Source organism: Panulirus ornatus, chromosome 57, assembly GCF_036320965.1.
Source record: "Panulirus ornatus isolate Po-2019 chromosome 57, ASM3632096v1, whole genome shotgun sequence".
NCBI classification, from domain to species: Eukaryota; Metazoa; Arthropoda; class Malacostraca; order Decapoda; family Palinuridae; genus Panulirus; species Panulirus ornatus.
Window position 1 is genome coordinate 26,855,938 of NC_092280.1, and position 16,493 is coordinate 26,872,430.

The 16,493-nt window shown below is 43.0% G+C and overlaps 1 long non-coding RNA gene across 1 annotated transcript in view; it reads left to right on the forward strand.

Annotated features, from left to right (window-relative positions):
• Positions 1–7,050: 7,050 nt before the first annotated feature.
• The window catches only part of LOC139766346 (uncharacterized), a 46,530-nt gene continuing 37,087 nt past the window's right edge, over positions 7,051–16,493 (forward strand). Inside the window, exon 1 of the long non-coding RNA XR_011716858.1 lies at positions 7,051–7,164. This is a non-coding gene — a long non-coding RNA (uncharacterized lncRNA). The remainder of the gene's footprint in view (positions 7,165–16,493) is intronic.

Here is a 16,493-nt window from a genome sequence, read left to right on the forward strand (position 1 = left end):
GTTTGTCTTTCGTTTTGTCGACGTGTTTCGTTATATTCGAAAGCCATTCGTAAAGTAGGTTTGGACGTCCCTCTCAAGACAGAGAATACATGACTGACGCAAGAGGTCGCACGGCCTTTGGATGAAGAACAACAGCCCCCTGCCCCACGGCAGGAGAGGGTGGCGCTGATAACGGACAGATAACAGGTGTGCAGTAACACCCCCAATAACCTTGGCTGTGGTTACAGTCAGCTGTACCAGCTGTTGGCGTGACAGATGGGATTTTGAGGGAGCCCAGACAGACAGCATGGGGTGGGGTGGGGACAGAGCCTCTGTGTGTGTGTGACGCTGACGGAGGAGTGACGTGTAAGTTTACGTTCTGAGGAGTAACATGGCCCGTAACTCAACTCCGTCACTCACACAACACAGGCCACCACTGTTTTTACATCTTTTCTTTCTTTTAAACGATTCGCTATTTCCCGCGTTAGCGAGGTAGCATTAAGAACAGAGGACTGGGCCTTTGAGGGAATACCCTCACCTGGCCCAATTCTCTGTTCCTTCTTTTGGAAAAAAAAAACAAAACAAAAACGAGAGGGGAGGATTTCCAGCCCCCCGCTCCCTCCCCTTTTAGTCGCCTTCTACGACACGCAGGGAATACGTGGGAAGTATTCTTAATCCCCTATCCCCTATATATATATATATATATATATATATATATATATATATATATATATATATATATATATATATATATATATATATATGAATAAAGTGCACATGAACGCCCACCTTCATAGAACACACAAACCTCCAAGAGCCAGGATCGAACCCGGGACCCCTGTGCAACAGGCGGGAGCGCTACCGCTAGGCTATGATCGTCCCTATAGGAAAATGACTATTCGAATACTATGTACTTGTATGGCTATTCGAATACTATGTACTTGAATACTCTTAGTCTCACGTTGTACAGTTAGGTTCGGTATAATGCTATCTGTTGGCTGTGTGAGCCTAATGGGAAATGACCGGTGTAGACCCCGTTGCTCACCAACGTGAGACGAAGGGTATTCGAGTACATAGTATTCGAATAGTCATTTCCCTATAGAGGCGATCATAGCCTAGCGGTAGCGCTCCCGCCTGTTGCACAGGGGTCCCGGGTTCAATCCTGGCTGTTGGAGGTTTGTTTGATATATATATATATATATATATATATATATATATATATATATATATATATATATATATATTCTGAACTGCTGTACCTATAATTCTTTTTTCAGAACCAGTTTTATTTGCATGTAAATTCTCTCTTTGAACGAATACGTATCAGTTGATAACGTCAATTCATCCCATGATAACCCGTGTAACGTTCGCCAAAGATTAATAATCTCGACAATTTTAAGACATAGATAATGATGCAGGAGAATTTTTTTTTCCTAAACGCATAAACAACAACGAAATGATGATTATGACGTCTCTCATTGTTCTGACACTTGTAACGGATGAGCTCATTATATGGAGAGAGAGAGAGAGAGAGAGAGAGAGAGAGAGAGAGAGAGAGAGAGAGAGAGAGAGAGGTAGTGTAACCCGCCCCTCCCCCCACCCCCCTGGGGTAACTTTCAAAAGTACGGCGACTTTTTAGAGGTGACATTGGTGTGTGTGTGTGTGTGTGTGTGTGTGTGTGTGTGTGTGTGTGTGTGTGACCTAGACACACACACACACACACCTTCAGATGACCTTGACTATGTGTGTCTGGATGATAAAAGATCCAGTATTTAGATACATACATGATACATCATCAGTTTGCGACAGGTTATCAACGGGTTTTGTTGAGCTGTAGTGAATTGTGAAGTAGATTAAGTATATGTTAGGGTGTAGTGTGTGTGTGTGTGTGTGTGTGTGTGTGTGTGTGTGTGCAGGCGGCCGTGTTCGACAGGAGGTGTAGTTAACATCCCATGTACTATGTAGGCTGTGTATCAGGTTATAGAGAGAGAGAGGCGAAGCCAATCATCATCAGTTCAGTTGACAGACCCTAACCAACCCTATCGTATGAATTACCCAAACATTTGGTATACTTAAGGCGATTCATAGAGTTCTTTAAAAGTGTAATTGCAGTCATGAAGATACATAGAGCTTTTTTTTTTCTCTCTCTACACCCGAATTGATGATTAGGTGTGCAAAGACTTACTTCGAGGGGAAGGAGTTCAGGCACTAACAATACACTCGATAGATTGCATGTGACACTCATGCCTTTTGTATATGTGTGTGTGTGTGTGTGTGTGTTACCGGACTCCACCTGCTTGTGGTTACGCCGCGAGTGAAAGGTCATCTTCGGCGAGGTCGTATCATCGAAGTACAACTCGTCGAAGAATTCATTCTCACTCCAAAGGACACCAGGTTGTTCCTGGTGTGGATTGTAGTGTGGTCACGTAGCGGTTAGCGTTCCTGGTTGCGGCAGTCGGCCCACAGTCAACCCAGCTGTTCATCCACACCTAGGGGTTGGGTTGGTAAAATTCGTACCTGGCTCAGGTTAGGGGGTCAATTGAGGATATTCCCTCTAAGGCTCAGTCCTCTGTTCTTAACGCTACCTCGCTAACGCGGGATATGGCGAATATATATATATATCGTTAATGGGATGGCCTTGATTAGGGTCTCAGCTGCCTGTGCCGTCTCAGCTAACATAAAATAAAAAATATATATGGCAGTGAGTGTCTGTCCCCAGACACTGGTGGGACACCGCACATCAGGTTCATCTCTCCCACGTCTGAATATGTCCTGTACACCTGCAAGGATCGTTACAGGTGATATATCACCTCAAACTCAAGCCATCATTATCCAAAAGAGGAAAGAAATAAATCATAAATGAATTTATTAAGCTTGCAGTATTTTGTTTCATGAAAGTACCTCAATATATATATATATATATATATATATATATATATATATATATATATATATATATATATATATATATATACATATATATATATATATATTAACTTTCCCCAGAATCTTGATGCAGGAAAGTTAATCTAATTCATATATCGGGGGTGTGAAATTTATGGTTTAGGAATGACGGTAACATTTTATCGTGGTGTGACCAGAGCCTTATCATAGATCCCAAAACACATCTAGTTTACAACCCCACACTATATTCACGCTTAGTGTGAGAAGACAAAAGGGTGATTATTTACAATTCCCTTTTGCCATTTTGCACGTGGATTTATCGACGTTTCCAATAGGAGGGGAGTTCTTATTTGGATATGTAGAGATTTGGACGAATTTGAAAGTGGGTGTTAAGTCTTTCGATGTGTCATTGCCTGGTAGATGTGGGTTTGGAGTCTTTCATGTGTCATTGTCTGGTAGATGTCGGTTTGGAGTCTTTCGTGTGTCATTGCCTGGTAGATGTGGGTTTGGAGTCTTTCGTGTGTCATTGTCTGGTAGATGTGGGTTTAGAGTCTTTCGTGTGTCATTGCCTGGTAGATGTGGGTTTGGAGTCTTTCGTATGTCATTGTCTGGTAGATGTGGGTTTGGAACATTGTGGTCTTCAAAGCCTGGGTGAGGCCAGCTGCCCAAAGCTTTGACAAGCTTGGGATAAGCTGCTCAAAGAACAAGCGTGAGACCAGCTGCCCATAGGACAATGTTGGGATCAGCTGCCCGTAGGACAAGACTGGCACCAACTGCCCATAGGACGAGACTAGCACCAGCTGTCCATAGGACAAGACTAGCACCAGCTGCCCGTAGGACAAGACTTGTACCACCTACCCATAGGACTAGACTACCACCAGCTGCCCGTAGGTCAAGACCTGTACCAGCTGTCCATAGGACAAGACTGGCACCACCTGACCAAAGAATTATCACTACTGTCAGCAGGGGTCACTTGTCGCCTCGTCTCCAACACTACCCTGCCACTGCAAGGCAGGGCTGACGAATCACAAGGCCCGTCAGCCAGGCGGCTGGCTGTCAGCCATCATTTCCACCGTTTTCAAATGATCTTCCTCTGTCAGACGGAGGGCCCCCAAACCAAGAGACGCCCACTGAAGTTAAGTCAAAGGAATGCCCCTCGAACTCGGTCTTCCGCAAGGTGGCTTACTTGAACTCAGATTCGTCCAGTGTCCAAATTCCTTTCCATCGGCTGTCATATACGCGAGATCACGGACGAACTACATCCATATATATATATTGAGGGAAATCATCAATAATATGTACAGTTAACTTTGAAATCCAGGTTTCCGCATCTGCTGCGTCGCCTTCTGCAGGGAGCGCGGACCAACGTTGCCGTCAGCACCTGGCTGGGAAAGCAGGTGTTGGGGGGGAAGAGGTGGGGGGGCGCCTCGCAGTAATTTATGGGCGAGGGCTTGTGTGGAGGGAGTGGGGAGGGCTGTGTGGAGGGAGTGCTCGGGACATGTGGAGAGAGAGGGGGAGGGAGGGAGAGAGAGAGAGAGGGGTGAGTGAGTTAGTGGAGCGTCAACGACGGACGGGGAGGTCAACGCGGAGTTTGTGAGGAGGGGGGGAGACTGATTGCGGTGGGGCGGCGGAGGCGACGGCGGGCAGCGGCGCCTCCTCCTCCTCCCGTCCGACGCGTCGCCCTCCGCTACGCCAAGTAGTCAGTCTTTCCATCTCGCTCGTCAAAACAACCAACTCATTACCAATATCTATTTTAATTAAAAACTTTCCAGTTGCATTTTATGATGAAACATCACATAGAAAACTGGTTCATTCAGTCTCAGCGAACCCATTTTTTTTTTTTTTCGTAATTTGCCCCAAACGTTTTATTGCCCAAAAGGCCACCTTAATGTCTCCCTTCTTTAGTCATGAGTTAAGAAGCAAATCCCTTAATGTTTTCGGTCACCTCCGGGTTTAGTTTAGGAGTATCGGGGGTCCATAAATCCACGTTAAGAGCACATTGAATGAAGCCATTTGTATGAGGGGGGTCTCCATCTTGGCCCGTGTGATGAATCAGCCCGTGACGTCACCATCAAAGACCCGCCGAGAAGATTTATTGGCCAGCTGTTCAAGCGCGCGAAATTCAAACGCGGGAGGCGGTTGAGGGTACTGTGTTACCCCACCACGTACCTTCCACGGACGGACGGACGGAGGGAGGCAGGGAGGAAGGTCGTGCGTGCGTTGCGTTACGTACGTGCCTCATAGCCTTCTCCGTTCCTTGAGAATTTGTCGTGGATCCAGAAGAGGTCCTAAGACTCCTTTGAGCCTGGGAAAGACCGACTTACTTACTGTAAGGGTTCGAGCCCGTACACTGGCGGCGTTAGAGCGATCAGTGTCGCTCAAGTGGTCAGCGTTGAGAGAGAGAGAGAGAGAGAGAGAGAGAGAGAGAGAGAGAGAGAGAGAGAGAGAGAGAGAGAGAGAGAGGTGTGTGGTGGTGGTGGTGGTGGTGTGGGTGTGGGGGGGAAAAGGAGAGAGTGAAGGAGGAGGAGGAGGAGGAGGAGAGAGGTTAGCAGTCTCGAGCTATATCACCTTCATAAATTGAGAACTGAGGACTCGCCTGCGTCGTGTCTCGTCGAACAACGGGACCTCTATCTTTCTTAATTGATTTCCTCAATCAGAACTCGGCCATGAATCTCACTCCATGTTCCGGCTATCTCATGAATGATGGCCAGTGTTCAGCCATTTTGACGAGCGGAGTGAGCGAAGGCCTCATGTTTACATACCCAAGCTTGGCACAATTTGGCAAAGCCTGTTTGGGCCTGACCCCACCCTCCTCACACACACACTTCCCACAAGCGTCTTAGTGGGTTCGTGTGAGTTATACCGCTTGCGGGAGGGCCGGTCCGTCGAATTCCGCAAGCGGCCGCTGAAATGTGGGGCCAAGGGTTAGTAGTAGGGGCTGAAATAACGCCCTCCCCCCAAACAAAATAACGGTATAGAGGCGCAATAAAATGGCCCAGGAGGCATCTCCTTCAAGGATGCCATAACACAGCTCGAGGGACGGGGCAAAGTTAAACGCTTAACGTCATCTAATTTTGAGGAATTGAACGGGTTTCGCCGATGTTAGGCGGAGGTGTTGGCTTCTAAGGAGTCAGAATGTAAGGGTATTAAATTCGTAAAGGCGTTAGGTAACAAGGAGTCTTAAAACTGATAAGGACGTCAACAACATGGTAGATTAAACTGATGAGGACTTCAGTGGCCATTAGAATAAACTGCCGAGGACTTTAGTTGCCATTAGAATAAACTGCTGAGGACTTCAGTGGCCATTAGAATAAACTGCTGAGGACTTCAGTTGCCATTAGAATAAACTGCTCAAGACTTAGGTGACCATTCGAATAAACTGCTGAGGACGACAGTGACCAGGAGACTTAACTGCTGAGGACCGAGGCCTCTATTATTTGATCGCCTCATTATTATTAATGCCAAATTTAGATTCTAGATTTTTGCTTAAAAGTGTTTTTTTTTTCTATGTTAAGCTAATAAGCAACAAATACCGTGTCATGTGATGGCAAAAGCGTTATAGTCGTAATGTTAATGAAGTGTGTAATTGTGTGTAAAGATTGGCCAGGTTTGGCTGGTCTGTAATTGTGTGGAAAGATTAGCCAGGTTTAAGCTTTGGCTGGTCTGTAATTGTGTGTAAAAGACTGGCCAGGTTTAAGCTTTGGCTGGTCTGTAATTGTGTGTAAAAGACTGGCCAGGTTTAAGCTTTGGCTGGTCTGTAATTGTGTGTAAAAGACTGGCCAGGTTTAAGCTTTGGCTGGTCTCTTTGTCAGTGACAGCTTGTTCTCTGTGTGCCATTACTGGCACGGGTCGGGTGTGTGTAATGTATTTGAGGTGCCTTTGTTGGCAGAGTGCTACCCATGTGTGCATGTAGTGTAGCGAGGGGTGTGTGGATGTGTGTATTGTACGTGAGGTTAATTGGGGTGAGCTTGCGATCAATGATGTAACCCAGAACACTAATTATATACATATATGATCTCATGTTTGATAGATAGCTTAGACAACCATTTCGCGTAGATTGTAGTAGATTGAGGTAGTTCATTCGCATGATTTTTATTGCTTTCTTTCAATTCACTCATTTCTTTCATTTTGTTGTCTTCTTTCATCCATGTACGTTCCTGGCGCGGAGAAGGTTATCCACGTACGTGCATACCTCCTACTGAAATGCTCCCAAGGACATACCTTCCGCGGACACTGCCCACCATCCCCCCAGGATCGCCTTCCTCCAGGGACACGTCCCATGTAAGTAACTGCAATATTATTTATCCATTACTTACTTCTCTTCGTTTATCTAAACCAGGGATCAAATTACTGATTCTGTAGAACTGTGATCAAATTGTTGATGAAGACTGTCTTCAAATTACTGGTTATCCAAGACTTTAACTAAACTGTCTTCAAATTACTGGTTATCCAAGACTTTGACCAAACTGTCTTCAAATTACTGGTTATCCAAGACTTTGACCAAACTGATTGACGGGATCAAAGTACAGATAATTTAAGACTTGAGTAATTTGTTGATTACGCTTCACTGTAGCCAAATTATCTATAATCCAGGACAGTGACGAAATTATTGGTTAACCAGGACATTGCCAACAACATTAACTGAGAAGTGTGAAGTTTCTCTTTTTGTGATATGAAGACGTTTGGTGTGAGTAAAATCTTTCAGTAATTTGGATAGAATGATGATTTTTATCATTCGCGATTTTAACTGAAATATAAGACTTTATAGGTTTTTATATACAATTTATTTAATCTAATGCATTGGAATCTGGCGTATTTAACCCAATTTTAACATGGGTAATTTTGGGTTTAATGCCTCGTGAGAAAATATAATTTGGTTCTGTATTTCTTGAGCGTCATATGTACTTCCTACCTCGCTCGTCTGCTTCATGTGTGAATAGCTATTGATTTCGACTTTGATATGAAACATCTTCGGCGACCAGTGCAGAAATCTGGCTACGGCTGGAAATATTGTCTTTAAAAAGACATTTCGTATTACTATTCACTATGAATGAGGTTGGGGGATTGGGGGGAAGGGAGAGGAGAAGGTGGTAGGCTGAGGGCTGTTCATGGGGTGGGGTTGGTGGTGGTCGAGGGAGGGACGTTCATGGGGGGAGAGGGAGGATTGGAGGGAGAGAGAGAGAGAGAGAGAGAGAGAGAGAGAGAGAGAGAGAGAGAGAGAGAGAGAGAGAGAGAGAGTAGGTAGGGTCGTTCTAGTACTGCTGGCGTTAGGGGTCGTATAATGGGGGGGGGGACGTGTTTGTGTGGACTCCCTCTGGCTGCTGACGGACCCAGAATGATGGGGAAGCTTCGGAGTTGTTAAGAGTTTTATAACGAGGAAGCATGATTGCTTAAGGTTTTGTGTTCAGTCTTGTGCGTCTTGCGTCATCCCTATCTCAGTGTTGTGTTCAGTTGAGCATTTAGCATCAGTCTATGGCAACATACGTCAAGACTCCGTCATAAAGCATCCTGGTTTACTATATGCACCAACTGTACACGAAGAACACTATAATGTTATTCGTAATTATTTAACGAAAGTTATTTCGTGTCATCTCTGTTGCTAAGTCAAAAACCTCGTTTTGAGCGTTTATATATATATATATATATATATATATATATATATATATATATATATATATATTTGTATGTTTATTTTTTTTCCTGCGTATACTTGACACGAACGGAACGAATTCTTTCGTGAAGGCCATTTAAATGATGGGCAATTGTTGAGCACATCACGAATTATTCCATAACAGCCATTTACTTAAAAAGAGGCATTTTTGACGTCAAATACCGCGAATTAGGTTTGATAAAAGCACAAATTAGCCCTTAACAACCAATTACCTATAAACAGGCAAATTTTTTCTTATTTTTCCACGTCAATAAAATACGAATAATTTCTCAACGACGACTTTTTGCTATGGTTACACGAATTTTTTTTGAGATGAAATTACGATTTTCCTTTCCAACACGAAATCTTAAAACGAATCGTTGCTCCCCAAGGGCCATATCATTACGCCTTTGTGACCATGGATTGGTAAACCTTTGAAATACAAGTAGCGGACTGGTCCAGCGTTCTTCCTGGACCGCTGTCTCTCGCATGCTGGACATCCCTCCCCTTCCTCCTCTTCCTCCTTTTCCTTGTTAATTCTGTGTGGAGAAAATCATGCCCGCCACAAATTTCTCACAGTTCACTAACCACGCACCATATCTTCAAGTCTTAACACTTTTATCGGATGAATGAATAATTCCTTATATATATATATATATATATATATATATATATATATATATATATATATATATATATATATATATATATATATATATATAAAACGTTAAAAAAAGAAACGTATTTAACGTTGAATGTTTTGCACGGTATATACATTACTGCATTGATATAAAGGAAAAAATGCAGCCTGTCCTTTGGGCGTTATCATACGGGCAGTGGTTGTGCTCAGGTGACGTTTTTAGATAAACGCGTAATGCGGTCAGGTTGTACAATGAGAGACATGACGGAGAGATTGTATTACGGGCCGTCTGGTCTCGCTCGCTGTATGTTAATGTCTGACGCCAGGCCTTTGTCCGTAACACACACACGCACACACACAAACACACACACACACACACACACACACACACACACACATACACACACACACACACACTGCTCTTTCCTCTGTGCGAATGGCTAGCCAGAAGGACTATATTCCAACCTGAACATGTTAGCTGATGATGCCGACAGTCACGAGGGAAGCGAAAACGGGGCGAGGACTGCACGTGCGTACAAGGGGACGTAGACAAACTTCAAAATTCAGTCCGTTACGCGTCCAATTGAAAATTAACCCGAGAAAATGTAATGAGGATTGGACACCATCAGGGGAAAGGGGCTCGATATGGATATTACCTAGCAGGAGGAAGCTGCAGGAAGCTGTGGGTTGAGAACGTCGGGAGTCCACGTTATTCCCAACCCCGTTGTCAAAGTCCTACTTTGGAAGACGTGAAGATGACACACTGTCTTCCGTCAACTATTCGAATATCGTTTAAGTTCATGGATCATGAGATATTCAGGGAGTTGTTCACGTCTTACGATAAGGGTCAAGAACTAGAATATCCTTCACCAGTTTGGTCACCTCGCTTACAGAGCCACAGAGAGCTATTAGAGGACATCCAGAGGAGGTCAACAAGGATGGGGTCAGAATCAAGAGTGTTGAGTTACAGGAAAAGATTATCATTAGCCTTTAAATTTGTCAGCCATGGGGAAAATTTTTAAGTTTTTAGACCAAATTTATAATGTTGGTTGAGAGTGAACAGTTCTTCGAGAGATGCAATATTAAAAGAACCAGAGACCATGACTGTGAAATTAAGCAAGAAATTGGTCAGAGAAGACGTATTTTTTTTCTCCCCTCTTAAGTCTTGTGAATGAATACAAAAGATTAGAAAGGTCTGAAATGGTGCGAGACATTAAGAGAAAGCTCAAACGATGGTGGGCATCACGAATGTATAACTTCCTACCCGTGCAGTACATACACACACACACACACACACACACACACACACACACACACAAACAAATACACACACACACACTACACTTTCAGCCACATACATACACGAACCTTAGAATCACACACACACACACACACACACACACACACACACACACACACACACACACACACACACACACACACACAGACTGTTTACCAACGATTAAATTTATGCGTAAAAACCCACGTGTAATCAGGAATGCCATGAAAGAGCGTTTAGAGGTCTCAGTAAACAAGGCGTAAAAAACAATGTAGGAATATAGAATGAGGCGGAGTGAGCGTCGCGTGATAGATGGGAACGGTAAAATGAGGTAGATAGCAGATGTAGATTAAGGCAGACGACACCAGGAATACCAGCAGAGAACTCAGCAGAAACAGCAGGAGGAGGAACATCGGAGGCAGCAGAAGGAGAGTCGTGCAGACCTCACCAGTTGAGTATGAGAAGTAGAAGAGCGAAGTTGACATGCGCAACAGCAGCTGTGGCAACAGCAGGAGAGTGAAGCAGACTTTCACAGCAGTAGCAGTGGCAACAGCAGGAGAGTGAAACAGACCGGCAAAACAGCAGAAACAGCTGAAAAGTGAAATAGGCGGTACAACAGCAACGGCTGCTGCAACGACAGCTAGAAAGTGAAACAGACCGGCACAGCAGCAACTGCAGGAGGTGAAGACATACCGACACAGCAGGAGAAGCAGGAGGAGGAGGAGGAGGAGGAGAGGGAGAGTGTGAAGCAAGAGGGCAGCAGGAGGAGGAGGAGGAGGAGGAGGAGAGAGAGAGTGTGAAGCAAGAGAGCAGCAGGAGGAGGAGCAGCGGAACCAGCAGGAGGAGGAGGAGAGAGGGAGTGTGTGTGAAGGAAGAGGAACAACGTGAGCGGGAGGCAGGAGGAGGAGGAGGGGCGGCGGGGGCATCAGGAGGAGGTGGAGGAGGAGAAGGAGGAGGAGGAGGAGGGGCGGCGGCGGCGGGGGCATGAGGAGGAGGAGGAGGAGGCAGCCAGCGGTCGTATGAGGGAACACAGACACCCGCCGTCCTCACTAACTCTCCGTAATTACCAAAACTGCGAAGTTATTGTGACGCGTCTGTATTAAAGCATGATCGTAGCTTTTATTAATCTCCATTACCTACTCTTCTTCTCGCCCACCTAACTAAGTTTCGGCTGCGGGTTGTGGTATATGTAAGACGGCGCTGCCTTACCTAAGCTACTACATCTCCTGCTTAGCAGGGAATTCTTGCAGACATCGTTAACTTTGTAATACTACATCACGTCGGGAATTCTTGGAGATACTCGGAGAATCTCCATCAACTGCTTAGGGAGAATTGCCCTTTACTTAGAATTACCGTACCAGACACTTGAGGAAGAGAGCTGGGAGGGGAGAGCAGGGTATGTGGATGAAGCGGAAGAGACCTCTGACCTACATGGAACTCATTGTGAAAAATGGTAAATATAAAAGATTAAAACAAAAAAATTTATCACCAGTGAATGTTGGTAGTATAACGATGATATTTATAAAAGCCTAATGACCCCGTGTACTTGTAAACAAATGTATATCAGTATCACTATTAAAAAGGTGTGAATATCAATATTAAAAAGGTGAATGTTACGATTATTATAATCTGGTCCGTCTGTCCGTTTGTACATTCTTAAGTAGATAACTGGAGACGAGGTTCGAAATTTAGCTACATACGAGGAAGGTCTGTGTTAGATGATAATCCTTACGTGGTTTGAATAAAATCTGAATCCCACAAAATATGAAAACGAAAACGTGACAATTTATGACATGTGATATGATTATTACACGAAAGTGCACTTGGGAACTTATCGTGTTTCATTTTCCCCGTGGACTCATAGGATGGATATATATATATATATATATATATATATATATATATATATATATATATATATATATATATATATATATATAAAGTAAATTTGGTTTATATTTATGATGAGTTCACGTATACAAAAAGTTTGATATTATCTTTGATTTTATGCACCATGAGAGCTGCATTATATGGAGAATCATACTGCCTTTCATAATTGATCATACCTTGCAATATCATATGGCCCCAGACACAGCACATACTCCATCATACCTCGTGTATTATCATACCGTCTCATGCACTCAAGCATACTCCATCATACCTCGTGTATTATCATTATATACCGTCTCATGCACCCCAAAACATGCAGCATTATACCTTACGTCATGATACTCCCTCGCAGACAGCAGCATACTTTCGTAACACCTTGCATTATCATACTTTCTCATACGCTGCAACATACAGCATCATACCTCGCATTATCATACGTATCATACAGTTCTGGTTCCCTGGGCCAACCAAGCCAGCCAGCCTGGAGATACCCATGACATTTATCCCTGATTAAAATGATACGAGATGCTCGTTATTTAGCTTCCTCCTCCTCCTCCTCCTCCTCCTCCCCCTTCTTGTCTTGCTCCTCCGTCTGAGGGAGAGGGGAGGGTGAGAGAGGAGGTGGGTAAGGGGTTGTGGGAAAGGTGGTACAAAGGGGTTCTCCTCCCTCTTCCTACTACTAACTGCTTTGAAGCCAAAGGGGGAGAGTTTGGGAGGGAGATGATATATACTTTTTTGAGGAAGATGAAAAATTTTGGGGAGGGGGGAAGTGTATATATATATAACTTTTTCGTAGATAGGTAAGAGCTATAGTCTCGAGTACCATGAAACAGCCAAAAATAAAAACCACCCACCCACCCCCCCAAAAAAACCCCATTTGACCGCTATCTAAGAACCAATTATACATACTATTTCACACTCTTAAACCCCCCCCTTCCCTCCTCCCCATCCCTTCCCTCCACCACCCACTCACCCACAACCCCTCCACCACACCACCACCCACCCACCCATCCATCCATTAGCCACGAATTACGCCATTATTATAAATTACCCTCATAGAATACCTCCCTTGACATAGAAACTATCGAGGAATAGCTCAGTCCTCCTCAAGATTACCAGGTCGGGCGATGGTATACGACTTGCGTTACCAGTATAGGAACCTTACATAAAGATGCTATTACGCGCGATACTTCAAGGTAGGGCAGATTATAACAGATGTAATTGCCAGGGTCCGTATCTGTGAGGAATATAAACCGGTCACTTCATCAACACCCAATATGGTTATTACTTACACTTATAAGAAATCATTTAAAAGAATTTTAGATTTTTTTTTCTTCTTCGTTGTCAGTGTTCGGTGTGTGTGTGTGTGTGTGTGTGTGTGTGTGTGTGTGTGTGTGGACCTTTTTTGAAGATACAGGGTATATTAGTACGAGTAAATTTGTTTTTTTGTGTTGGAAAAAATCTAGAGACGGGAGTTGTTATTTTTCTATTTTTGACGTAGTATGTTGATAATTTAGGTACACTTCGTTAGAGGTTAAAGGGCAGCAGTTGTTCATGGTATGATTTGAAAGTTAAAACGCCATGGATAAGTCTATTGGGTCGTTCCTCTTGGTTAAGTGCTGATAAGATGATTTCAGAACGTAATTTATTACATTTCGAAAAATGAATTAAATCTCCTAACATATATAGATATGTTTTTTTTTTACAATTCATACACATGTATTTATATACACATGCTACGGAACAAATAGTTATACGTTACACATAAATGAATACATAACACACACATATGTGTGTATGTGTGTGTTCAACGGAGCGTTAGTGCTAGTCTTGCATTTATGCATACGTAATCATATTACCTTACCTGCCTCTGTAACGGAACGCAGGGCAAATTGTAGAAACGAGCTCCAGTCGATAACCGTAATAAACAGTTGATAATTACATAAAGGTGTTGATAGAAATTGAACTCACACTGGCTTCTAGGAGGGTAGAAAATGGTTAATGTTATCAAAGCTGATAAATAATTTTTTTGCTCCATTTGAACCACGATGATTATCTCGAAATAACACCAATTTTCTCTCTTTTCCGTATTTAGTAATTTGCACTTTTTTTCTTTTTTTACCGAAGTATGACCCTCATAAGTTATCACGCTTTTGATAAACGTTTATTAATTTTCCTTACATAGAAGCAGAAAAGTTAAGTGATGATGGGGGAAAAAATCGACGCCGCAGTACATTTAATATAGAGAGAATCGTATGTTACATTTAATATTAAGGGAATCGTGTCATGGATGTTAATGTAATTTGTGATGTATTGATTGCAAGAATGGCATGATGATCAGCCGCTGCTGACCACTGGTAGGTCTATCATTATTGTTCTTAGTATTGCATTAACCATTCACCATTGGGGAGCAGGAGGAGGAGGAGGAGGAGGAGGAGGAGGAGTTTGGTGGTGTCGTCGCTGCTGCTGACGCTAACCAAACGACCCAACGACCATTTCTGTTGATCGTATCCCGGGGGCCGGGCAGTGATCGTCAACTGGTTACCATAACTCGCTCGTCACTTATCATTTACAGTAACGCTATCTATCTGTGCGGCTCATTTGCATAACCAGACGCGTGGCCAACCTCACCATCGTCATCCATCCCTTTGCGCACGATGGTGCGTGACGGCCCGCCCGAACGACCACTACCTTTCCCGAAGGGGGAGGTCGTTCCGTCGTAATCAAAGAGGTCGTCTCGTCGTAATCAAAGAGGTCGTCCCGTCGTAATCAAAGAGGTCGTCCCGTCGTAATCAAAGAGGTCGTCCCGTCGTAAGCAAGTGGGTCATACCGTCGTAATCAGGGATCGTACCGTCGCAACCATAGGTCCTGGTGTCGTAATCAAGGTTCGTAACATTGTGATATATATATATATATATATATATATATATATATATATATATATATATATATATATATATATATATATATATATATATATGGTTATTTTCAGATTCTCGTTGTAACGTGCAGTTATTTCTTCCCACAAATCAGCCAGTTCGGTCGTAAATGGCTGCCCTTGTTTGCAATGGACTTGCGTCACGTTCTCCTCCAAGGTGGACCATTAGAGTAAAGACGATTTTGTTTGTACTAACAGAAAACGAGGGTAGAGCATTTCATGCTACAAGGAAACTATGTATTCCAAGAGCCTCCCATTTTGTCGAGTTTATTATGCAGCTTTGTTATGTCCCGAAGAAGGAGGAGGAGGAGGAGGGGGGTCGGTCCTTTGGTGGAAACGTCGAGGATTTTTCCCCCATGTCTTTGCATTACTTGAGTTGCCCCTGGGAATAACACATTAGTTAAGTAGAGTGGGAGGGGGAAAAGGGGGGCTGAGATTTTTGTCCCAGATACGTATAGAAAACGGATTTAGTCATGGTTAAAAATCATTCAAGGAGCGGCTCATGATAATTGAATATATATATATATATATATATATATATATATATATATATATATATATATATATATATATATATATATTATCCCTGGGGATAGGGGAGAAATAATACTTCCCACGTATTCCCTGCGTGTCGTAGAAGGCGACTAAAAGGGGAGGGAGCGTGGGGCTGGAAATCCTCCCCTCTCATTATTTTTTTTTTAATTTTCTAAAAGAAGGAACAGAGAAGGGGGCCAGGTGAGGATATTCCCTCAAAGGCCCAGTCCTCTGTTCTTAACGCTACCTCGCTAACGCGGGAAATGGCGAATAGTTTGAAAGAAAAGAAATATATATATATATATATATATATATATATATATATATATATATATATATATATATATATATATATATATATATATATATATATATATATATATATTTCATGACAGGAAGAGACGTCTGTTGCTTCTGTAAATTGATATGTACTGTGGAAACAAACCGCTTCGTCTTATTCTATTACCTCTTCGTATGTAGAGTGTCTCTGTATATCATTTTCGATATATTTATTGTCCTTAAGCTCCTCTATGATCACAAATAATGGTACAGAGGTTAGTATTATTATTCTTGTTACCAATAGGGTTCATCTTTCTCAATCTTCAGGTCAGGGGTTGGCAGTGGAGCGACCAATAACTCAGATTTTAGCTAAAATATCAAATCAGTGACATATTTGGAT